The 25535-nt window shown below is 40.8% G+C and overlaps 1 long non-coding RNA gene across 2 annotated transcripts in view; it reads left to right on the plus strand.

The window, feature by feature from the left end:
• LOC143420302 (uncharacterized) overlaps positions 1–23932 on the plus strand; it is a 49399-nt gene extending 25467 nt beyond the window's left edge. For both annotated transcript variants that reach the window (XR_013100120.1, XR_013100121.1), the window contains exons 4-5: positions 20838–21067; positions 22834–23932. This is a non-coding gene — a long non-coding RNA (uncharacterized LOC143420302). The remainder of the gene's footprint in view (positions 1–20837; positions 21068–22833) is intronic.
• The last annotated feature ends 1603 nt before the right edge of the window (positions 23933–25535 follow it).

Below are 25535 nucleotides of genomic sequence, written 5' to 3' on the forward strand. Positions count from 1 at the left end.
TGCTGATGAAATTTGCCGCATGAGTGCGCATCGGAGTCTGCAAAGTAGACCTGGACCGAGACATTTCTTTGCACCCGCCGTTATTCACTTTTGTTCCATTCTGTTTTCAAATGCAAAGGGGATTTCATTTCATTCTCCTTTTGCCATTTTACTTTTTTCGCTCTAAATCCAGCTTTTGGAAGGCCCAGAGGCTGAGTAAATGTGATCGATTTCTAGAGAGTGTGTCATCTAGGCCACCCTTTTAGGAGTGGTTTTGTAACAGAGGCACAAAGGCGCGTGGAGCCATCATTCAGCCGGCTCTTCCATTGTTCACTTAATTCATGCTGAAGGATCCAGGTCAGGCCCGCAAGAACCCTTCACAGGTTAGAAGTCAGGGCTCCTCTCCAATAAACTAAGGCAAGAATAAAATCACATGTGTCCAGAGGCATAATCTGTTATTACCCGCAAGAATTACACATATTTCCGCCTCTGTTTCTCCTCCTATTTGTAATATGACTGTGAAACTAATGAGAACAGAATGTCTCTGAAATTATATTTGCTCAACAGGGCTTGCAGAACAAAGAGCTGATATGAGGCTGGATGAGAACATCAAGCTCGGTTATTGGTTGGACTGTGTTTAGTGGAGTAGCAGGTTTTAAATCCATACTGGACTGTTTTCTTTAACGTGGCCGTCATCTTTGGGATAAGATTAAGTTTGAATTAACTGCAGCATCGCGCTGTTGCTGTGTATTAGAAATGAATATAGCTAGTTTGTTTCGCTTTTTATCTCTTTTGCAAAGTCTTCCCTCTCGTGTGGCTAAGTCTACAACAATGAGCTCCTCCTGTCTCAGAATATTCAAAAAGAAGCTATCTTTCCTCCGTCACTGAGGGACCAATTCAAACGGCAGCCTTGCAGTCAGGCTCTCCTGTGAAGGAGAATTAATCTGCTCCAAACAACCTTTTATTTTCTCTACACAACTACTTGTCAGCCTCAACTAAAAGCAATTTGTTTTTGGCTCGCTTCTTCAGGCTCATGTAGCAGGACTGAGAGAGCAGTGTGGCATGTTGTTTCAAAAAGGAGAAGAGGGGGGAAAAACAGTGCTTTAATCTGATTAGACCTGGCTAAAATCCCAAACCGGGGCTGAAGTGCAGTGCTTGTGGTTTCTGAACAGCTTACGCTAAGTCTGTACCATGGAAATAATCTACTCTTAAAACCCAGGAAACAAATCAACTATGGTAAGGACATAAGTCGCTGTCATTACGGAGTCATTAGGAACAACATTTCCATACAGCATGCAGGCCAGTAATGCTGGCAGAAGGGGGCAGTGTATGTGTGTGTCTGTGTATGCGTGCACTTCTCTGATCCTGCCTTTTATATGTAAGTGTGACTGTTGATGCTTCATATTTACAGCAGAAGCGTGTGTGTGTGTGTGTGTGTGTGTGTGTGTGTGTGCGCGCGCGCGCCTCTATTTATTCATATTTGTGCGAATTTCTCCAGCTTAAAGAAGATTTTGTTTTTGAATTTACTTTCGGTTTGCCTGCGTGCCTATCTCCATCTATCTGTGTGTGTGTGTGTGTGTGTGTGTGTGTGTGTGTGTGTGTGTGTGTGTGTGTGTGTGTGTGTGTGTGTGTGTGTGTGTGTATGCGTGTTTCTCTGCGCTGCTGTGGGATTGCAGGACGACTTCTCGGGTTCTGAATAATGAATCAAAGCATGAGAGAGGAGCAAAGTCACACTGCAGCAGCTTGTCTCTCTGCACTGCTTTCACCGTAGCCGAGCTTGATGACTAGACCCTGGAAGAAGCTCCCTGTAATAGGGCCAAGACCCCGCTATCACCTCCGCATCCCCACAGCGGTAGACCACAAAATTCTCTTTGATGTAAAGTTAAATACAAGCTGGACAACCGAGTAAAACCAGATATTTCATGAATATTTAAAATGAAAATATTAGCATTTATTGTAAAGGTACTCTCTGTTGATTAGAGGTGCGCTTAGAGAGACAAGAGGAAGAAGCCATTTAGGAAGATCAATAGAAAACCCTCATAAACAGGCACTTCAACAGATGGCCATCAAAAAGATGTAGAAAAATTAGTTGGTGATCAATATCCTGTAAATTTTGGAAAAAAACAATGAGCGGATGAAGCCCTGGGAAGCAGCGGAGAGGAAGAAATATGCTTGCCACCTTGGAGGCTTGCAGCAATATCACCAAAAAGGATCTTCTTAATGACACTATTAAACTGTTTTACCACAGCATAACATGTTGTCAGCCACAGCGTTTCATTGTCCCATTAATAGCCTCCCAACACAATTCAGATTTCAATATCAGTTTGCTCTCATTATCTCTCTTCTCTGATACCGTTTCATTTTGTATGGGCTAAATTAAATGTAAAAACCATAATGCAATTTTGCTGGAGGAGAACATGGCGTCTAATTGCATTAGGCTGAACTGTCGGTGGAGTCTGCAGCAGCTAGGCCCCCCATCACTCTCCCACAATTAGCACTGGCTACTCCCCTCAGCAGCAGGTGTTGTTCTGCCCGTGCCAGCATTCCAGCTGATTATCTTAGCCAAGCGCTGCGAACTGCTCTTCATCCATCTACGTTAGGGCACCACCACAGCTCTGTGCAGATACAGATTACAGAGCTTCAATTACATTACCGGACAGCCAGCAGATACAGATGTTGAGCTGTGCACGACAAACGGTCACGCTGGAAACCGGGAGTTGGAGAGAGGACCTACGTCATGCTGTCATGTTGCACACGGAGGAGCTGCAACCTTGTTCTTGAAAGGTTGTGGTGCATCACCAAGAGAAGCCAAGAGGATGATGAAGAGCATGCTTTGAGTGAACCTTAGAGGCCCAGAGCGGTAGTAGCAGCAATGTATTCACACACATGCACACACAGCCTGAGGTTGGCAGCATTCCAGCAGTCTCTGAGAGTTGGGCTAACCAAATTATAAATTTACAAGGACTAAATTACATAGCTAGGGTGCACACATACTGTCACATCAGAGACTCAGCCACAGGCGCACATACTCACACACTCACTCCTTCCCTGGCTGTTTCTCCCTATCTACAGACACACACACACACACACATATATACACACGCACACACACACCAGGGATACAGAGACAGCCAACATCAAACAACTGAACTTGAACTTTGGACAGGTAGAGAAGCTTCTGTGCATGATATGAATGAAAAAAATCTCATGCCCAAAGAAAGTCCACAGCTTTTTGATGCCAGTTTGCTTGCATCCTCTCATGTCAAGATTCCCATCTGTATCTGAGGTGCGTCATCGTGCAAATCAAACTAAAAACTGAAATTAAGATCTAGATGGAAAGTGTTCTTAATTATCCATTATAGGAGACATGGCTAAGCTTGCTTGCAACTTACAAACTAAGGCCCAAAAAAGTTGGGACGCTGTGCAAAACGCTAATAAAAACTGAATGAAATATTTGAAAATTTTATTCACAGTAAGAACATAGAAAACAGTAGAAAATGTAGACCTTATATTATTATATTACTTGGAATTTGAGGGGAGCAATAAATTAAAAAAAAATGAAGAAAGATGTAGCATTCCTTCTTTTAACTAGAGTTCGTAAACATCTGGGAACTGAGGTGACCAGCACATGAACTTCTGGGAGAGGAATGTTTTCTAATTTTTTGTTTGATATCTGATTCTTGCTGCTGAACAGTCCTTGGTGTTCTTTGTTGTATTTTTCATTTCATGATATGTAAAATGTTTTAACTTGATTATTCTGGACTGGAGACAGGTCAGTTCAGCATCTTCAGCAATCTTCTACTACAAAGCCTGTAGCAGATGCAGTATGCAGTTTAGCATTATTGAGCTCAAATAAGCAAGCCAGTCCCTGAAAAGGGCTTCATCTTGATCATTTGTTACTGCAAAACCTGTATATACAGTACCTTTCAGCACTGACTTTCACTTACAGCAGGGTGCAGCTTCCATGTTTCCTAAAAAGAATTTCAAATTTTTATTCGTCTGACTGCACAACAGTTTTCCCCTTTGCCTCAGTCCATTTTAAATGAGCTTTGGCCCAGAGAAGATGGTGGCATGTGCTGTTTCTTCTTTGCAGGATAGAGCTTTAACCTGCATTTGTGGCTGTCACAGTGAAATGTGTTCACAGTCAGTGATTTCTGGAAGTGCTCCTGACCCTGTGCAGCCATTTCCGTGACATAATCATGCCTGTTTTTAATGCCCGAAGATCAGAGGCGTCAAATATTGATTTTCAGCAACACACAGAGATTTCTGCAGATTCTTTGAATCTTTTGTTGATCTTGTGTACTGTAGTTGATGAGATATTCAGTCTTCCCAATTTTCCATTGAGGAATGTTGTTTTGGAATTTTTCCACAATTTGTACTTTACTTCTAAGAAACTCTGCCTTTCTAAGATACTTTTTAAAAAATATATAAATAATCATGTTAATGATCTATTGTCAGTTAACCCAATTAGTTGCAAAATCTCCCTTTAGCTGCTTGTTTTTAGTACTACTTAATTTTCCCAGCGTTTGCTGCCTGTCCCAATTTTTTTTATACCCGTTTTCTATGTTTTGTCATGAATAAAATACGAGTTTACGAGATTTCCAACATTCTGTTTTATTTACTTCAAACAGTGCCCCTACGTTTTTGGAAGTGAGTTTGCACCATGGCGTTCTTATACACTTCACTTCTAGACATGGCAGGAAAAACTGAAGACTTGAAGAGGTTAAGAACAGTTTTAGCCATAGTAAATATATGGCTGAATATATTTACTATATATTACTAAATATATGTCTGTATATATGTATTTATTTATAATTCAAGTGGCTCTGTGCCACTTTCTTGTAAACAAAGGGGAAAAAAAGTTATGTTTCAATTCAGAGTTACGGTCCATGGCACATGTAGACATGAGGGGTGACTCCATTTCCCAGTACTGGATGCTTGATGGACATGCCACTTGGCAGTGCCATGATAAATGCTTTATGACTGCTTCTTACTACCACACCGGCACTTGGCTTCACCAGGCTTTTAGTGTGCTGTCTGCTGTCTGTTTTTAAACGGGACCAACATGGTAATTAACTGTTATATTAGAAAAATAGGTCATAAGATATAGGCTGTTTTTTTTTTAAAGTTTTTTTTTTCTTGGTATTTGTCCAAACGTCAATATTCTGGAAGTGCGTAAAGACCAGTTTGACCCCAACATGTCACCATGCAGCTCTGCCAGCTTATATTGCACATCTGGTATAATATAGTTAAAATGAGTGTGCAAATGAGGGATGAAATGGATATCTACTATTATTCACCAAAGCTTAGGTGTGTGCATGTAATTGACACAAACAAACCTCCAAACTCCCAGACCTCATAGAAACCTCCACAGCACCGCCGAGGTCTTTAAAACCAGGGGGAACTTTGAACTTCTGCAGCTAGCCACGTGAATCATACATGACCAGGCCATATCATGCTTTGATTACTGTGAAATACACAGAGAAATTGAGTTTACAGTCCCTCATTCACTTCGGGAGAAAAGCACCAGTGGGAAAAATCAATTATCAGTACTGAATGTAAGATCATTTGATGCGCCTGCACATTTTACGCTGTTTATTTCCTGGTTTTTTGTTGTTGTTGTTTTTTTTGGGAGCGGTGGTCAGAGAATGCAGTGGGTTTGAAGTGGTCATGGCTTCGATAAATGTACCTTACAGAAAAGGCACAGTTATGAAAAGACACGTGATATCTTTGAAGCCACTGTAGCCTCAAACAAGCTAGATATCATCAGCAAGGTGTAGCCATAGAGTGAATGCATCGCACAGACAGAGATGGGTCGTTGACTCAGTGTTTTGCATTTTGTCTTTTCTTTACTCTTTTTTGCTTTTGTGAATGATGAGTTTTGTTCCTAGTTTCTTTTTTCAGTGGTTCCTTTTGTTATTTTTGTCTTTATCTTTATTTCAGATTATCCTGCTTTCCCTGTATTTCCCGTGTCCAGTTGTTAAGTCTCTCTCAGTTAGGTGTTCTCATGTTTTGGTTACTTCCTGTTTTATTTTGCCATTCCCTCCCTCTCGTGTGCTTCATGTTCAGGTTTTTGCCTCATTACTTAGATTCTGTTAACCTGTCTTCTTTCACTATTATCTCATGTGTGTATTAAGCCCCTCAGTTTTCCTCAGTTCCTTGTACAGTTCCTTGTGCTCCTTCATTCCGTGAATTCCGTTTTTGTCTCCGACTTTTCACTTCTGGCTCCACCCTAGCTTTGTTTGTATTTTGTCCCTCTATGCTCCAGCAATAAAGCTACCTCTGAGTTTGTTTGTTTTTCTCTGGAGTCCTGCATAGTGGCCTGCTGAACAGAGACACAACAATACTACATATGTGGCTATGTAGGTCCCTTTCATTACTACTTGGCATTCACCTGTCACACGAAATGTCCTCACATTATACATGACGGAACATTTAATTTAAAAAATGCATTATAGTAGTCACATTTTTGTGTACCATACTCTTAAGTATCCTCATTTCTGCTGAAAAGCTGCCTTTGACTCAATTTTGAAGCTAGCCTCAAGTGGCCTTTTGAGGAACTGCAATATTTGTCACCTCCACTGCTTCCAGAGGCTTTTTTCACCACTTCGTCACTTAACCGTGTTTCCCACTGCAGAATTACACTTAACTTTTGTATAAACTTCTTAGCTGCGCTGCAACCCCCCACAATTACTAATCCACTTTTAGGTCTGCAGAAGAGCTTGTCAGATGGTCAAACACCTTCGGAAACCCTTCCCTCCCACAAATTTCTGACATCAGAACTAAGGGGCCACAGAGGTAAGAAAGTTAGCGAAAGGCTTTGAACTTCTTTCTAAAGCTCTTTTATATTCTTGGCACAGCAATTTCTGTTTGTTTGTGCAAATAAGTACAACACCATGAAGGCTTTCAGGAGACTGTCTGAAAGCATGCATCATTATTTCCATACACACAGTATTACAGCTCTCGCCTCTCAGTGCCCAGCTTTAACCTCACTGCCCAGTGTGGCATTCAGAGCTCAGCATATACTCCTTTGCTTGTCAATGCGGTCAGACACATTATACAAACTAATTCTTTTTAAACACATCTTTGCCTGTCTGCCCACCGATGTATACGTATGTTTGCCCAAGTTGTGGTATTGCGCGGGTTCAGTTAAAACTGAAAGTTAAAATTGTTTCCTTAATTTTTTGAGCAGTAATTATGTGATATTTACTGTAAACTATGTCTATTCTCTGTATATTTTTGTGATAATTCAATCTTTTGATCTTTAAACTAATTATTTGTAGCTCCATCCACCCCTTTTTTTTGCATAACCAGTCACTGAGGGCTGAAGTGTACCCCAGTTGTCATGGGGCAAGAGGCAGGGTATACCCTGGATAGCTTACCAGTATATCACGGGAATAAGAGCTGTTATACACTGAGCGCATTGCGGAAAAACCCTCCTGCTAAATACCAGATTTTTCAGAAGGAAACTTGTTGTGTAACGCTGGTCCTGATGTTGCCAAACAAGAAAAGGAAGAAACAAAGATTGTGGATTCATCCAATTCTCAAGAAAAAGCAGTAGCAGGGAGATTTTGACCACATCCAAGGAGGCTGAAGCAGCATCTAGCTGTGCCTGAGGTTAAATTATTACTTTACTATTTCCATATCATTATATTTTCAGAACCGGTTCACATTGTGAGTAATGAGTGCGCTTGTTACCAAATGCAGCAGTCTGATTGGTCAGATCTGTTTTGTTTTTTGTTGTGTTTTTAATGAATTTATTTATTTCTATATGATCATAACAAAACAAGCAGTACAAGAAAAAAAAACACACAAAAGCACAAACCCAACTATATTTCAGACAGAAAGCGTGTAGGCCGAAGCACCTACCACTCATGCATATTACAAAATTGAACCAACCACAAAGTAACAGAGTAACAGAAAACAATATTTCATAGTAACATTAGTTGGCATGGTGGCCCAGCAGTGCCACAGAGCTCAAGTAGTAAAGACAGACTCTGCATAAGTCGTTCATTGAGTTCCTCCACTCACATTTTCTCAGTGCGGCTTTCAACCAGCAGAGATGTTACATGAGTTAGCGATAACTCCGCTTATTTAGTCTATTACAGGAGAAAATGTAATAAACAGTGTTTTTTTTAATCTCTGTAAACTTGGCCTCGATCACAAACCCCTGCTTTTATATTTATGGTGTTATGTGGGAATGAAATGTTCTCAGCCTGAATCCTTCTAAGCGTACAGTTCTCTCACAGTGATAATAGGGGATCACTGTCAGTGGCAGGCCACACTTTTCAACAATGGCCCTGCCAGACCGGCTGCCAATTACCACCAAAACAAGAGCAGAAAAGTAAACATGCAAACACTTTACACATCCGTGCATGTGCACACGCACTCGCTCAAATGTTTTGTTTCCAAATGCTTTTCCTTACCTTTGGTTTCGCTAGTTAAACAAATAAATTGATTCAACCAGCAGACTTAAGGTTGAATGCCACAAAGAAAAAATAAATGATGTAAATCCAGAGCTTGTCATTTCTGAATGTGATATCCTGTGATTCGCAGATTATAGTATTACTGTATTTTCATTTTCTCACTTTCTAGAAGTCAAAATATAAACAAAAAAATTACATCTGAATTTAAATGTGTGTCTTGTTTGTTCAACAAAAGTAGTATAAGCGTTTTTAAACGGTTGTCAAAATAATTGCATTTGAAAAGCTGTCTGAGCGTGTTATAAAAAATATAGACAGTGAGCCAGTGTGGTGTTAGTCTTCCTAGGTCGAGCATTTTGGTGCATTTTGACGATAATGTTGTGGTTGGTGGAGCAGCTCAAGCTCACATCCATGGAGACAATGCGCACTCGTCTCTCCCATGGTTAATTGCTGTTCATGTTTCTCCAAGTGAGGCAACCCTTCCCTATATCAGCCCTCAGCCAATTTACATCTTATTATGTCTATCTGTGCTGAGACGCAGTCTCTCAAATAGAGAGAAAATTACTCTCCATTTCTGGGGGAAATAGTGACTCGTCCTAGTCTGCCCAACACTGATGCGTTCTGTCACCATGTCAGGTGCCTCTGAAGATATTACATGAATTCTGGCCAAGCAGTGTGGTCATTGTTCCATATTCTCGCTCCATTATTAAAACCCTAATGCCATTATCAAGAGCACACATAAACTGGTGCTTTTCAAAATAACTGGATGATGTGAATTTGGCTCTTACTTTTAAAAACTGGCATAGGGCACAGCTGTGTTGATGTCATAGTTCATGTTAAATCACTCTTTTTGAGTCGTGCGAGTGTTAAGTGAATAATGCAAAGAATTTATGTGAATTTTAAGCTACAGTTGTTGGTTTTTATTCTTCTTTAATTGTATGATCTTAACTCTGAGATATGTTTCCTGTCTTCTTCTTTTATAATTTACTCATGCTTTACTGTCTGAAACACTGTGAACTGTATTACAGTACAAAAGTCACAGACAGGTTAACCTTCTATGGTCATTTTGTTGTACTTTCTGAAACAAGCTATTTTAGCTTGTTTCCCTTTAAGGCTGTGGAGGCTATTTGAATACAGTGAATTCATGATCGTGTTCAGGAAAGCAGTTTGAGATGATTTGAGGTTTGTGACTCAAAAAATGGTGTGTTATCCAGCTGGAAGCAGCCATCGGAGTATGAGTACACTGTGATCATAAAGGGATGGACATCACGTACTAAAAATACTCTAGTAGGCTTTGACATTTAAACAATGCTCAGGTAATACTAAGAGGCTCAAAGTGTGCCAAGAGAATATCCCAAACAGCATCACACCACCAGCAGCCTGAATCACGGATATAAGGCAGGATGGATCCGTGCTTTCAAGCCAAATTCTGACCCAAACATTTGAATGTTTCAGCAGAAATAAAGACTCATCAGACCAGACCGGTGCTGTCTTTTGCTGTTGTAGCCCAACTACAGCTGCTTCCTAGTTCAGTATATTGTGCATTCAGTGATCCTCTACTGCGTGCCTCGGTTGTAACGAAGGGGTTATTTGATGTTGCTTTCCTAGCAGATTAAAGCAGTCTGGCCATTCTCCTCTGACCTTTGACACCAGCAATGATTTATTATTAAGTATTTTCACTGAGAGAATTGTCACTGGATATTTTCTGTTTGTCAAATCATTTATAATAAACTATAGAGATGCTGTCTGGGAAAATCCCAGTAGATCAGCAGTTTCTGAAATAATCAGACCAGGCACTATCCCACATTCAAAGCACCTTCCTTCTCCTTTCTGATGCTCAGTTTGAACTTCAGCACATCAATTTGACCATGGACTGAGCAGCTGTTACGTGATTGGCCTATTAAAATACAGGGAGTGCAGAATTATTAGGCAAGTTGTATTTTTGAGGAATAATTTTATTATTGAACAACAACCATGTTCTCAATGAACCCAAAAAACTCATTAATATCAAAGCTGAATGTTTTTGGAAGTAGTTTTTAGTTTGTTTTTAGTTTTAGCTATTTTAGGGGGATATCTGTGTGTGCAGGTGACTATTACTGTGCATAATTATTAGGCAACTTAACAAAAAAACAAATATATACCCATTTCAATTATTTATTTTTACCAGTGAAACCAATATAACATCTCCACATTCACAAATATACATTTCTGACATTCAAAAACAAAACAAAAACAAATCAGCGACCAATATAGCCACCTTTCTTTGCAAGGACACTCAAAAGCCTGCCATCCATGGATTCTGTCAGTGTTTTGATCTGTTCACCATCAACATTGCGTGCAGCAGCAACCACAGCCTCCCAGACACTGTTCAGAGAGGTGTACTGTTTTCCCTCCTTGTAAATCTCACATTTGATGATGGACCACAGGTTCTCAATGGGGTTCAGATCAGGTGAACAAGGAGGCCATGTCATTAGTTTTTCTTCTTTTATACCCGTTCTTGCCAGCCACGCTGTGGAGTACTTGGACGCGTGTGATGGAGCATTGTCCTGCATGAAAATCATGTTTTTCTTGAAGGATGCAGACTTCTTCCTGTACCACTGCTTGAAGAAGGTGTCTTCCAGAAACTGGCAGTAGGACTGGGAGTTGAGCTTGACTCCATCCTCAACCCGAAAAGGCCCCACAAGCTCATCTTTGATGATACCAGCCCAAACCAGTACTCCACCTCCACCTTGCTGGTGTCTGAGTCGGACTGGAGCTCTCTGCCCTTTACCAATCCAGCCACGGGCCCATCCATCTGGCCCATCAAGACTCACTCTCATTTCATCAGTCCATAAAACCTTAGAAAAACCAGTCTTGAGATATTTCTTGGCCCAGTCGTGACGTTTCAGCTTGTGTGTCTTGTTCAGTGGTGGTCGTCTTTCAGCCTTTCTCACCTTGGCCATGTCTCTGAGTATTGCACACCTTGTGCTTTTGGGCACTCCAGTGATGTTGCAGCTCTGAAATATGGCCAAACTGGTGGCAAGTGGCATCTTGGCAGCTGCACGCTTGACTTTTCTCAGTTCATGGGCAGTTATTTTGTGCCTTGGCTTTTCAACACGCTTCTTGCGACCCTGTTGACTATTTTGAATGAAACGCTTGATTGTTCGATGATCACGCTTCAGAAGCTTTGCAATTTTGAGACTGCTGCATCCCTCTGCAAGATATCTCACTATTTTTGACTTTTCTGAGCCTGTCAAGTCCTTCTTTTGACCCATTTTGCCAAAGGAAAGGAAGTTGCCTAATAATTATGCACACCTGATATAGGGTGTTGATGTCATTAGACCACACCCCTTCTCATTACAGAGATGCACATCACCTAATATGCTTAATTGGTAGTAGGCTTTCGAGCCTATACAGCTTGGAGTAAGACAACATGCATGAAGAAGATGATGTGGACAAAATACTCATTTGCCTAATAATTCTGCACTCCCTGCATTGTTCAAACTAGCAGTTGAACAGGTGTATCTGAAGAATCAGGCAGTGAGTGTATAACAGTATGACAACAAACCATTGCCAAATGGTGGCAATATCTACAATAACAATATGTACATCTTTGATAAATACTAAAAAAAAACAACCTCCAGATAGACACCATAAAAAGCAGTAAAAGTGTTGAGTTTCTTTCAGTTTTTTTGTAAGAGCATGATCAATTCATGAAAACACAACTTCCAGGATAAGTATAAGGATGGAAAAATCCAGCAGACAAATGTACAGATGAATAATTTCAACTGTTGTCTCTTATTCATCTTAAATGATTTGTGTGGGTCTCAATGCTCCATCCTTTAAAAAAAAAATCACTTGTGTCCGCTCTTTGTTTTACATTCATATGTTCATACTTTAACCCAAACTAGTTGTAATTCCGATTTCTGTGGGAATATTATTTGCGTGAAAAATGTTGTAGCTTTATTGACTTTATAAGCACACATTAGCTTGCATGTATTCACTCTGCCTCTCTCTCATCTACATGTTCACACGCACAAGGGTGGCGAGATGGGATCCTCTGATTCAGCAAATCAAAGGCCTATCCTCCTGTCCATATTATCGATGCTGCTGGAGGGCCGTGGAGGATGCCGGGGCACAAGGCAGGGTGGGGGTGGGAAGAGCTGGCGGATCTGTAGGGGGGGCAGGGCAGGCAGGCAGGGCTGGAGCTGCAGATTATTCTGGAAATTGCCAGCTGCAGTGTCTGCAATCAGGATCAAACCGGTTCCGGGTGGGGGAGGAGAAAGTCACTGTCGATTTTTGTCAAGCCAGCCTGTGCCTGTGTGTCTCCCGGCTGAGTGGGATGACATTCGTGAGGACGATGGTGGAAATGTCCCACCACCTCATCCTCTCCTTAATAATTCATCCGCCTTCCCAGGCTCCCCGGCTGTGGCCGTGCTGCCTGCCTTTTAATGGAGCTGGTGATTACCAACACTGACATCTTAAGATTCAAATAATGCACAGACACCAAGCCGGAGCAAAATCAATAGCACATAGAGGGAGCGTAAAGCACATCCAGCAAGCATCTTGCCTACTACAGACTATACAAAGCTTGTACATGCAATAACACATCCAGCATTCCTTACTCTGCATGCTGCCTCCCCCTCACTGTTCCCAATACTGTTCCTGATACTATAGGGCCTTCATTTCCTATTTCCCTCCCTCTTCCTCATCTTCTCCTCCTCCCTGCATTGCCTATCCTCCCTCTTTCATATTCCTCTCCTTGTTTCTTCCTCTTCTCCTGCTCTGCCTCTTCCGCTCTCTGAGGATTGCAGGGCTCCTGAGGCGAGCAGCAGCAGAGCCTTGGGACAGACCCTGATTAAAACTGCCTGTTAATGACAAAGTCCCCAAATGCTGCAGCTCTCGCTCTAATCCTAATCTCTGTGTATCCGCAGGAGCATATATTTCTTCCCTCGCTTTAGCCCTCTGACACCAAACAGAAGCACAGAAGCAGGCAGCCATTTTGGAACAGCTGTATGGAGCTTCGTGTAATGGAGGAGGTGTTCACAGGAAGCCAGCGGGAACAAAAACCGTTGCACCAAATCTGCATCCAGTTGATTGTGATGATGTTAGGTTCTCCTCATCCCTCCAGATCTGTGCATCCAAAATCATTGCTACATATGGGATAACTACAGGTGCATGCCAGTGCAAGGCGCCTGAAGCCAGCCTAGTCTCGTCACTGAAAGCTCAATTTTAAGAGGCTTTAGTACTTAAACACAAGCTGTTCTGTCATTATTCGACTTTAAATAATCGACTGGGTAACCTTGAGTGCACAGGAGAAGCAACCCATTCACCTGAAAACAGGCTGATGTGCTAATAATACACAGGGAAGGTGAGCAGTTTATTTTAGCATGGGGAGGGAGGTTGGGGTCCGCGTGTCTCCAGTGATGCAGGGTTGATTTCTTTCGGCAGGCCCGCTAATGCCCCGAGGCAAGCGGGTGAAGGGCCGTAGAGGAGAGGGGAAGAGAAAGAATCTGGCCTGGAGAGACTTTGCTACACGAGTGCACTGGAGCCATTAAAATCTAACAAGAGATGAGTGTAACGGTATATATTTAGCAGCGGTGAAAGCCTGCTACACCTCTGTGCCGCTCTGCACTGGTTGTTCATATCTTTTGGTCACTGCAGGAGCTCAAATCAAAGCAGAAAAACTGTGAAGGATGAGAAAGAATGAAGGAGCAAACTGAGGTGTTTATCATTTGCTGTTGTTGCTGCTGGTGTGTAAAAGAAGCACGCCCTATCTGAGCAGCAACCACATTCGGTGCGATAAGAAACAATGGAGTCTTAAAATGAACAGGGGGGCTGGTTCAGTGCTTAGAATTATGGAAAGGATTTTGGGTGTGGGAAAAGGAAGAGAGCGTATAATGAATTTTCAGCAAATCGCAGAAAAGCATATGAAGAAATCTCTATGAAGACTTCTGTCTGTATCCCTCTGTCTTTTTCACTCTTTAATTTTTTCTCCCCCGTCTCTCTTTTTTAAAATCTATATCTCGTGGTCTTCTACTTTTGTGGATTTCACGATTTTATATGTATATATATCTTATATTCTCATCTGTCCACTGTGCCAATCTTTGATTCTGCAAACTGAAACATTATCATTGCAGTGCAGCATTATTTATTTGAGCCTCTTTATTCAGTTTTTTTTCTTCTCAGTATGTGTAAAATGTCACATCGTGAGACTGCTTTCATTCCTACTTGCATCGCTGGCCTTAATTGAGCGACTTTCCAGAACAACTAGAGAAATTGCACATTTCGTTTTGTCTCTGAGCTGATATTATGAGACCTAAAAAATATTTGGATTGTAATAAGTTAGGAGCATTTTTCTAAAGGAGTAATTTGATATTTTGGGAAATATAAATATTCAGTTTTTGGAGATGGAAGACTGATACAGCTGCTTCTGTATAAAAGTCTGTATAAAAGATATATAATGAATGATTTATGCATTTACTTTTAGTTTTTTAGCAAGTGTTAGCCATTTTTTGATGAGCCATCAGCTAGTACTAGCTATCTTGGTTAGCAAGATGACTACCACCAAATACCTGCTAATTAGTGGTCAGTCATAAAAAAAATACGAAGTCTTACCACATAAGACTTCTTACATGACTTGTCAGTACCATTAATCCCACAGAAAGCTTTGTTATTTGTCAGATAATTAAATTTATAAAGCTCAAAAAGGTAGCAGCAAAGCAGTCAAGGCATCCAGTTCGGTGGCTCAAATTAGCCCAGGTAGCGTCCAGCGCTTAACTAGTTGTACGCTTGTCATTTAGAGTAGCCAGACCAGTGAAAATGCATTATTTTATGATTTAATATAATTTAAATAGTGAGATATTTTTAAAAAACACTTACTATAGTTAACAGAACCTTTTGTAAGCAGTAAAATCTGACACTTTACTGACTTTTAGAGCCAGTCTCCAGTGACTGCCGGAGAAACTGCAGTATGCACGCACATTAGCACTTTGAATCTTCTGTACAGGCTTCGGTTTTTTAGCCCTGAGGAGGTCCCCTTGCTAACTAACCATCAGTTGTGGTGACAGATCGAGTCAGCCTAGAGCTGCACAAATATAACTCTAACTTTTGGTATTAAAATGATTTCATGTATTTCAAAATACATGGGCCAAGTAAACTAAAATTGTCTTGTCGTCAGATTTACTTTGTTTTTCCTCTCTTTCAACACAACAAATATTTTTTTCTATTACTGACCTTTTATTGGCATTTAGTTGGAAAAGAAATCACCCCAGTCATACTTTCCAGCAGAATAGAGACGTCCGTTATACACGCAGGCATTTTCGTTCTGTCCACTGATGAATAGGAGATGGTTCTTGTAATTACAGGGTGCTTTGCGGAGTCTGATTGCAGCGCAACAAGGGGCAGAGAGAGCAAAGTTCAAGCTTCCTGATATTTCCCAGAGAAATAAATATAATCAAGAGATGTTCTCGGGCTCCCGTGGATCACAAAGTTGAGTCCCCTTTGTGTGGACACCTTGGCACCGGAGAACCAAGCAAATGATTTAGTGAGCTGCAAAGGTTCTGAGATGCTAGAAAGGTGGGGAAAATTATAGAGAAATTATAGAGCTTCTTTAATCTATCCATCAGCAGCCGCCATGTGAAAAAGGGCTTGAAGAATTTTGCAGATTGCTTTGGAGCTAAAAAGTGTGGATTTTTTCTTTCTCTGGCTTCCCTCTGAAACAGCTAGGTGGAGTTCCTATGCCCTGAGCACAACCTCTCGATAAAAAGAGACTTTTTACTCCAAACGCTACAATATTCTTTCAGCTTAAACAAATTCAGTGGCTGTTCTTGCAAATTTCGCCTTCTTATCACTGAAATGACTCATTCGTGAGCACCGTGCCATAGAGATCAAAGAGTTTGCTGCATAGTGAAATCTCCATTTTGTAGCAATGCACAAGTAGATCTCACATCACCCTCTTAACATCAATGGTAGAAACATCAAATATTGAACTTAATAATTTGATGTTTAAATTGCATGAACTCCCAGACAAAGACAAAAGACAAGTCCTCATGCTACTCTTCACATATGTAATTCGAATCGATGGTTGCAATCCTCTAACTCTCAAACCGCAATCAAGGCTGAGGGTCTTGAAATATTTTCAGCTCAAACCTGTCCTTTTGAATATGAATACTACACAAGGTAGCATGCATTATGATAATAGCCTTCAATTACCCAAGATATCTGCATATCTATCTCCTCTACTTCTTGTAATGCAGTGAAGAGGAGCATTACACTTCTGAGGACACTATACGTGAGAGCCGCGTGAACGTTGGATCATCACTTCTCTCCCGCCTCTCGTAGTTGCGCGCTTAGCATCAGCATTCACTCCTCATTTCAATCGATATCAATTAATTATCACGGGCACTCCGAAATGATAAATGCTTTTTATCTATCACTTCACAAATCAGTGCCTTCTCTGTTACCGTGCTAATATTTCCTCCATCGTCTAGTCGCAGTGGACAATTTAAATTGAAGATGTATGATGAAGGAGAATCAATATTAGTGGTGGTCAGAGTAAAGGGGAGTGTGATGTCTGTGACAAAGATTTTTTTAAAAAGGTTATACCATCAACAACTCAAATTTTATTACAGTCGATCACAAACAAAGTGACCAGCATTGATTGCAACACGCCGAGCCCTTCGCGTCTTCTGTGCAGCCATAAATCACAGCTACTGTAGATCTTGGACTTTGTTGAGGACAGGATGTTAATTCAGAGGTTAATCTGTACACACTGACCGTGTTTTCATGGTTGTAGCTCATGTCTCATATTGAGCACGCACTGTCCTCTGTGACCGTGTGGCCGAGAACCCAGTGACCTGCTCTGGATGGTGTCTGACCCCTGAGGGCAGGGTGTACAGGGTGAATATGACAGGCAACGCCTCTCCTTGATGCTGTACCGTCGACCTTTGACATTTGTTTGAAAGCTCAGCTTTTGGAGTAGAAACATAAATCTTTAAAGGAGATGCTAACAGTCACTCTAACATCCAGTGTAAGCTTGGCTTTACTTTGAAGGGAAACGTTATTTGAATGCAGACACAACTGGCTTGATGACAAACTGGAAGAAAGAAAATGTCACCCACTTTAGTAGCAGTGTAAAAAAAATAACATTCAGATTCTTTGTCATTAATTATAAGCAACATGTAATTAAGTGTCAAAAACTGAAGGTGCTTAATGATTAATCATGATTTTTGATTATTATCTATATATCTATATATGAATATGCAGCTGTCTGGTTGTTATCCAGTAGGTAAGTAAGGTTTGAGCAGGTTTACATGTAAGCAAACACTAGTGTTGTGTGACTTTAGAAATTTTGGTATCGATCCAGTACCGAGTAACTAGAGGCCCAGCACCGCCGATACTAATACAAATACTTTTGTCCTATAAAGGCAGCTTATGTAGGGGTGTGCGGTGTGTCGTGATTCATGAGATGAACCGTCATCAATTTCCAAATTCTTAACACATTTTAATGATGATCGGTTCAGCTATCAAAATGATACCAGTACTGTACCAGCACTTGTATCATGCCGTTGATATTTGGATCACTATTTGGATTTTAAAAAAATTTTTAAATCCTGCATTTATGCAATGTTGAAACTAAAGCATTCATTATTTTCTGGTGTTTTATTGTATTTTCCATTGCTCATAATTTTACAGGAAGCCTTGAATCAGATGTCCTGTAGCCCCACCAGAAGCCCTGACAATTTATCCTGAGAGACGAAGTCTGTAGACGAGCCGTTTGGTTCCCACTTTGCTGCCGCTTAAGCTCCACTTTATTCCAATTCTCATTATTCACCATGTTTTATTAGGTAGGTGGTGGTAATTTTACCTCCTTTATATAGACTTTAGGTTTAGTCCCATGGTTGCCAAACCAGAAACTGAGCCCCTCCAAATGGCCACGAGATAAATCTGAGGGGTCGTGAGATGATTAATGGTGTTGGTAACAAGAAACAATAGTTAGCTGCAACATGTAGCTACTTGTTTGTGTGTAAGGATTTGGGGACACAGGCTGTTTCTCCAAAATGTTTAATCTTTTTGTGTTTTCAAAAGAAAAATTGGCAAATGAAAGTGAGATATGTTTACCGCTCTGGACCTCTAACCTTTAAATGAAAAGAAAAATATGCTGCTAAGTAGCTAGCAAGCGGTCTGTGATGCAGAAAAATGTGATACAATAAAAGATGCAATTTTGCTCTCCATAATCATATTATGTATGCAAAATAACTTAAAACCACGTTAAGTAAAGCACAGAATTGAGTTATGTTGCAGTGCTATACACTACAGTGTACATCAGTTTATTTCTATGCATTTAGATACAGCAAATGGAGCAAAAATAATTAAAGTTGTAATTAACTTTGCAATGTCAATAACGACAACACAAAAACAAGTTGGAAAAAGCGCCTTCACAGTGAGTCTAAACTCACTGACACTGATATATTCTGGTGAGATGTGTTTTGTTCTAAAATTACCGGCCCTACTGTAGAAATCATCAGGGATGGAGAGAGCTCCGTTCCTGTATTCCAATAAATAAATGTCATTACGCCTGAAGGGGTCAAAAGTTTTTATTGTGCTTTTAATGCCAAGAAACCTGCAATGTTGTTTCTGCATTTCCTCCACAGAGCACATTTAGGTCTCCGTGCATATTTACCTAATTTGGATGGAATAGATTGCTCACAATGGTCTAATTACCATAATTATACATGTTACTATGGAAACCCACAAGTCCAGGTCCGATTCACTGTGTTTTACCTCCCAGACAGTTTTAATTGTTGTGATGTGAGATAAGAAATGGCCGCTGGCATTTTCAGAACTACTCCACCATTGGCTTTTAGCAGCTGCCTTAATTTCACTTTGTGTCAGCCGCAGCTGTGTTCAGTGTACTCTGCAACACCCACACACCTGTCGGGGAACGCTCTCTCATTATTCCAGCAGAAGAGGAATATGTAAACTTTGCTTGATGCGGTGTAATTTTGTGATATAACCTTTATTTCAAATCCACTTAATTCAGTTAATAAGTCACTAATCTAATAAAAATATAGTATGTTTACAGTTTTTCCAAATTAAATAAATGAAGTGAAGCTGACTTTTACGCTGTGCTTTATAAATTGTATATAATTTGATGGAAAATCTTAGTCCCCTTTATAAGTTGTGTTGCCAGTGTTGTCCATAATAAAGTCAGCAAACCTTTACCTGTATATCTTCTGAAATAACTGAAATAATTAAACTATAATAGAATGAACTCTGTTTCCAATTACAGCCGTTTTTATTGAAAAAGGGAAAAGTCATTTAGGCAGTCTAATTGAAAATATATCTCACATTCCGCATTAAAATTCCTCACGTTCCTCAACTTCCTGCAGAAGTTGTCATGCCCTCTGTGGCTCCCGGGCCTTTGCAGGACTTTCTGTGGAGTGTCCTCTGATTGTTTTTGCCCCGCAGAGGACGCAACTCAGATCTAAGACAACGGATCCCAATCAGTCATGGTAGCTGGCGTTTGGGCCGCGACACATCCCTCACTATTTCAGAGGTATCGATCGTTTAATTACACAATATGGGTCAGATTTCCCATGATAGATGACACTGTAAAGGAAAAAAAGACAAATTCGGTAACCGTAAAGGCAGAAAAGCAAAAGAAATTGCAAAAAGAAAGACAACTGAAGAAAGTTGGGGCGTTATTGTACAGTATATATAAAAAATAGTATTAAATATAATGCTGCATTAAATCAGTATTAATAATTTTAATTGTCCAGGGGATTTTAATGGTAACAAATGATTGTGGCACGATTATACACAGGACAAAAATGAAATGACTGGTGACAACCTTAACTGAAGTTCTTGATTAAAGTGTACTTCTGAGGTACTTCTGCTTTAGCTATAGCTTCTCCTCTTTCATACAGTTTCATTAATGAATAATATACCGATAAAGTACGAAATTATCAGGCAGCTGCATCTATTTGTATTGTGTATTTGTATTTTTTTAATAACTTAAATTTGGATAACCAGTTCTTGAAGTTCACTTGTACACTTGCCCACAAATACAGCATGCAGCAACAGCCGTGCTGTAATTCTTAAAGTAATAGTTTCCTCAAATGAACATTGATGTAACTGAGTGTAACTGAGTGTAATATTGCAACTTGTGGAAAGCTTGCTGTGTAAACTCCTCCCTGGCTTTTTTACTGTGTATGTGTGTGTCTGTGTTTATGGTGGAATCACTGTAGTCTTATCAGAGCGAATCCCTCGTTGGTGGGACGGCTCGTGAAAAGCTTTCAGGCGACATAAACTTGCGGCTACTCGTCACAGTGCGCTACCTGTGAAGTAAAAGTGACGGCGTATGGACGGAAGGGTGAAATCTTAGCCCTGCTATTTATGTGCTCTGTCTCTCTGTCTCCCTCAGCTGTGTTATTTTCTGCTCTCCCTCTGCAGCACGGCCCTCGCTCAGGCTCTCAGCTCTAATTCTGCAGCACTCGCCGACGTCCTTCATTTGACCTTGCCGCACCACGGTGCCCTCTGACGCCACGCTGTTATAGCTTCAGCTCGACAATGCGTCATTACAGGCACACACAAACACAAACACACACTGCCATCCTGCTAATCAATAGTGCATTGGGCTCCAGGTCAACAGAGGGAATTAACTGAGCATGCCCGATCACATGGTAAGAAACATTGTCTCTGCATTATAATGACTGCATGCATGCAAAGTGGCGTGCGTCCCTGTTCCCTGTGTGTATGTACTTTCAGTAATGAGTGCAGTGCAAATGCTAAAAGCGATATTTTGCCGATGACCTGCTGTTCACTTCACAGCGTTGTGTTTCTCTATGTGGGCTGTTTGAGCCTGTGAATGGTGATGGCGCTATGGAGGCTCCTAAACCTCTTCTATAGAGGTTACACTTGTATCATCTCATCCTCCGCCTGCACCTCGCAGTGCCTTGCTGTTGAACAGGAGGAGGTAACACACGTGTGTATGTTTCAGCCTATCTTGACTCCAGGAACAGAAGCCTTTTTCTGTGCAGCAGCATTGCATTATCGTTCTCTCAAGTCTTTCTGATTAACTGCTATGTATCGAGAACGTGCCTCTGTGATCCAATTATAACACACATAATCATCAAGTGATTTGTTGCCAGTGTAAATTTTGTACTTTGCGCTGCAGTAATGTGTTTTTAGGCTCGTTTAACTACAGAAAGCCACCGTACTTCACGTGCAGCATGTTATGTGGAGCATTCAAAATGCCTGTTTTTAATATAGGAGAACATTAGTACATTTCAACAGTATTCATTCTGGACCTGCATCTGTATAAAAGGCTGACCAGTGAGATAGAAAAGAGTGCATGGCATTCTGCTCTATCTCTACCGCTCCATTCCACTCATCTGTCCCCAGGGCCAGAGTCAGAGCGGCGGGATCAAAAGTAAAATCAGAGCGGAGAGCTGTATCCAATCATGTCAGTCGGAGAGGTCTCTCCTTCTACTGTAGTCTGGCAACGTCCAGGGCTGAGGGCACTGATCTCTATCAACGAGGATAAATTCAGTCAAGCCGCTAAAATGTGTGGCGGCGGACCTCAAGTGATTTAAATCATTAAAATGAGGCCAGCTGCATCATGCAGTCAATGCACGCGGTGGGGGCATCCAGCAGCCTGCTACAGAGAAAAGAGTGCCATCATCTGGCCCCCGCTGATACATCCATCCTGCTGCAGATCGCATGTGTGTGCAGAGATGCAGCAGCTGATCTGTGCAACCTGCAGTGAAGGTATTTGTGTGTGCGCGGTCATGAAATAATAGGTGTTTGGTCCGGTATGATATTGCTGTCAAACTCCTGAAACCCTTAGGCCCATCCTAAAATTACGATTTGAGTCAAAGTATCCAGCGTCCACACACATTCAGAGCATACCTCCATCGTCAAAGTGTTTCTTTCACGTGAGGCCCATTCCGTGTGATCTGTGTTATGGCACAATTATCAGGGCCGATCGAGCGAGGATTCTCTGTTTTCAGGAGAAAATGTGCAAAAGCCTGACAGCATCTTAAGAAGAAGCCAGCAGCTTTTAAGTACAGACAGACAACAATCACACATCAACTGTTCCATTTCGCAAATAACAGAGCAGCCTCCTGCAACCATTATATGGGCCTGAGAGGGAGAGTGTGTGTGTGTGTCTTGTATAATTGTAGGGTTACAGATGTATGTTTGTATTCAGTCTGCTTATTGTAAAACGGTTGTGAGGTGTTGATTCACCTGTAAGTCTGTGATTGAAAAAGAAAATCGCTGCAAGCCTCTCAGACTCACACTCGGGACAAAATTGCTTGTTAGGGTGAAATTAAAAGAGTTTTATTAGTGCTCAACTCAGCTTTCGAGGTTATCTTTGACAAGGGTCTATGTTCTACAACTCATTCAAGCTTCATTTATTTATTTATTTATTTGCCTTTATTGATAGGAAGGTGCAGAGACCGGGAAGACAGTGGAGCCCCTTCAGCCCCTGCAGAAGCCCTCAGCATACAAGTCGCCTGCTCAACCATGTGAGCTATAGCAACGCCCTGGATTCAAACTTTATCAGGTGTAAAACGATTTAAGCAGTCTCCTTGTTATGCGTACTTGCATCTTGTCTTTGTCATTCGCTCTCGCACACGCCGCCAAAAGATAAACATAAGCACGGCGCTGCGTGTCCAATTCAGAAAAGCCTTTGAAAAATAGACTCCGTGAAATCTCTGCTCAACTTGATGCTCCTGCAAACCACGAGAACGAAACAAACAGGTGGCGTTATCGGCGACATACCCGACAGCTAAAGCACACACGGGACCATCTAAGTCAATCAGCAATCACGTCTGTCCTGACCATAAACACACCTATTATACACGCCAGGCGGTGTCAGTGTAAACAATGCAGAACAATACACTCTGCATTTCAAGCTGCACCGACTCCTCTGATTGGCTGAATCGATCGTCGGAGGCATTTGATGTTATAGGAGGAGAGGAGAGGCATATTGATTGGAGGATAATCAGAGTCAAGCTGGCTTGGTCCTCTTCAATAATTCAAAGGAAGGATTTGGGTGAGATTCCCTTAGATCGGAGGTGTGATGTACATTTCATAGCCTGAGAGTTTGGTAGCAGCACAGGAACGGGGAGATGTGTGTGTGTGTAAGACTGAGTGTAAGTGAAATGGGGGGGGGTATGCGGGGAAGGGGGATGGCAGTCACGTCACGTGTGCCCAAACATGAGATACCTTTTGAACCAGTTGTAAGCAACAGCAATGTTGTTGTAATTGTGTTCTACAAAAATTAAAACTACTATTAATATTTTGCACGTGATGTGCATGTGTGTCATTTGTGCGCTTGAGTTCATGATTAAATTCATGCATTTCCTTTTTTGGAGGCTTTTCTCACAATGTTCTTGAGGCAGAATGTATAGCAAACTGTGTTTACCTCACCCAGAGGACCTTACACTGCAATCCAACCATTGATTTTCCTCTAACACCTTCAGCTCTGTATGTGTGACTAAGCCAGTTTTACCAGCCATGACATTTCTGTGAAAAATAGAACAAGCATAAACATTTTATCATATTTTTCTTCTTTCCTGTCTTCACTGAACGCAATAAAATCTGGATCAACATACTGCTGTCGGAACCTTAATCAGATTATCGTTAAACTTGCATCAGTTCACCTCAGATCAGCAGCATGTCAAATCAAATAAACTTCATCTGATTGCCTGTGTGTGGAATTTTAGACTTTAGTTAATATAGTGCTTTAACATTTAAATTTAGAAAAAAAAAACAGATTACCTGCTTTAAAAATGTTGTTTTTAGACCTGCTAAACTGGGGGGGAAATGGTTTCTAAATAATTTAAATACCTTCAAATCACACAAGCTCAAAAATGCGCACAGAGTATTTCGTAGAACCACCACAACAGTGCCATCACATGAATAAATCAGTTAACTCTTTATTATTTTGATATGCATGCAGATCTGTGCAGCTTGCATGGGTTTACGAGACACCAGAAGTTAGTGAGCTACCAGCCAGATTCAGAGCACTGCCAAAAGAAAAGTAACAGAATTTAAATATTTAAAAGTCAGAATTTTAGATGAACACGTCAAGAGAAAAGAAATCATAAATCACTAACAAAGCCCACAATGTGCCGCGTATATATAATAAAAACGACATTGGCAATATTTCATGAGGTTTTTGAGCCCTGTTTCTAACTCAAAGAATTGGGAATTTGGGTTTTTTTTGTAAAGGTCAGGGCAATCCCTACTGCTGCTTTATGTATTGCCAGAATATTTTTTTACTTAGAGATGGACAGCAAGGGTTTCTGTCACACCATGTTACAATATTATGTGTTGTTAAAATGCATTTAGTTAAAATCAAAGTAAATAAATATGTCTATAATAATAAGTTAATATCAAACAACAAAGGCGTTTGATCATTTTTACAGTGCGACCTGCATATCAGTTTCAGTGATGGATAAAATAATTATTTCATTATCTTCCTTAATTATTTAATCTATGTCAAACATGTTGCGAATACGGTGAGTTTCAAGATTTATTTAAACATAATAAGTAGCACACTTAACTTATAGTACAAGAGAAATAAATTAGAATATAATAGAAATGTGGAAAGAAAGTTAGAGTTGATGTGTGTATGTAGCTACACATAAGCAAAGAATCCGTGCAAAAAAAATTAAAAAAATAACAATATAATAGAAAAAAAGAGCTATAATTTCACAGCAGGCGATGTGTAAATTAATTAGTACATGCAAAGTTAAGAATGTAGGAGTTGTGTGAAAAAACTAAGCCAAGAGGCTTTGTAAAGATATGATTTATGGAAAATAATTTTAGGGGGAGGTTGATATCACCCATGCAGAAAGTTGCGAACCACCCTCTGCTGAGAGTCTTAAAAAATGTTTGGATTGAGGCCATTATTGTGGTGAATATATCAGTTTCAGACTGTTGCTTGGAAATGCTGCACCTTTTGAAGCCAAGCTCAAGGTGTGGTGAAGGTCTGGAGAAGCTTTAGCGTCTCCGTATTTTACGCCAGCATGACCCATCCTGTGGATCTATGTGTCGCTAGTCACACGTGTCTGGATTCAAGCTGCAGTGCTGCTTCTGCATCCCAGCGAAAGGTCACACGGGGGGCTTCCTCCACAA

This window comes from Maylandia zebra, linkage group LG9 (genome assembly GCF_041146795.1).
Source record: "Maylandia zebra isolate NMK-2024a linkage group LG9, Mzebra_GT3a, whole genome shotgun sequence".
NCBI classification, from domain to species: domain Eukaryota; kingdom Metazoa; phylum Chordata; class Actinopteri; order Cichliformes; family Cichlidae; genus Maylandia; species Maylandia zebra.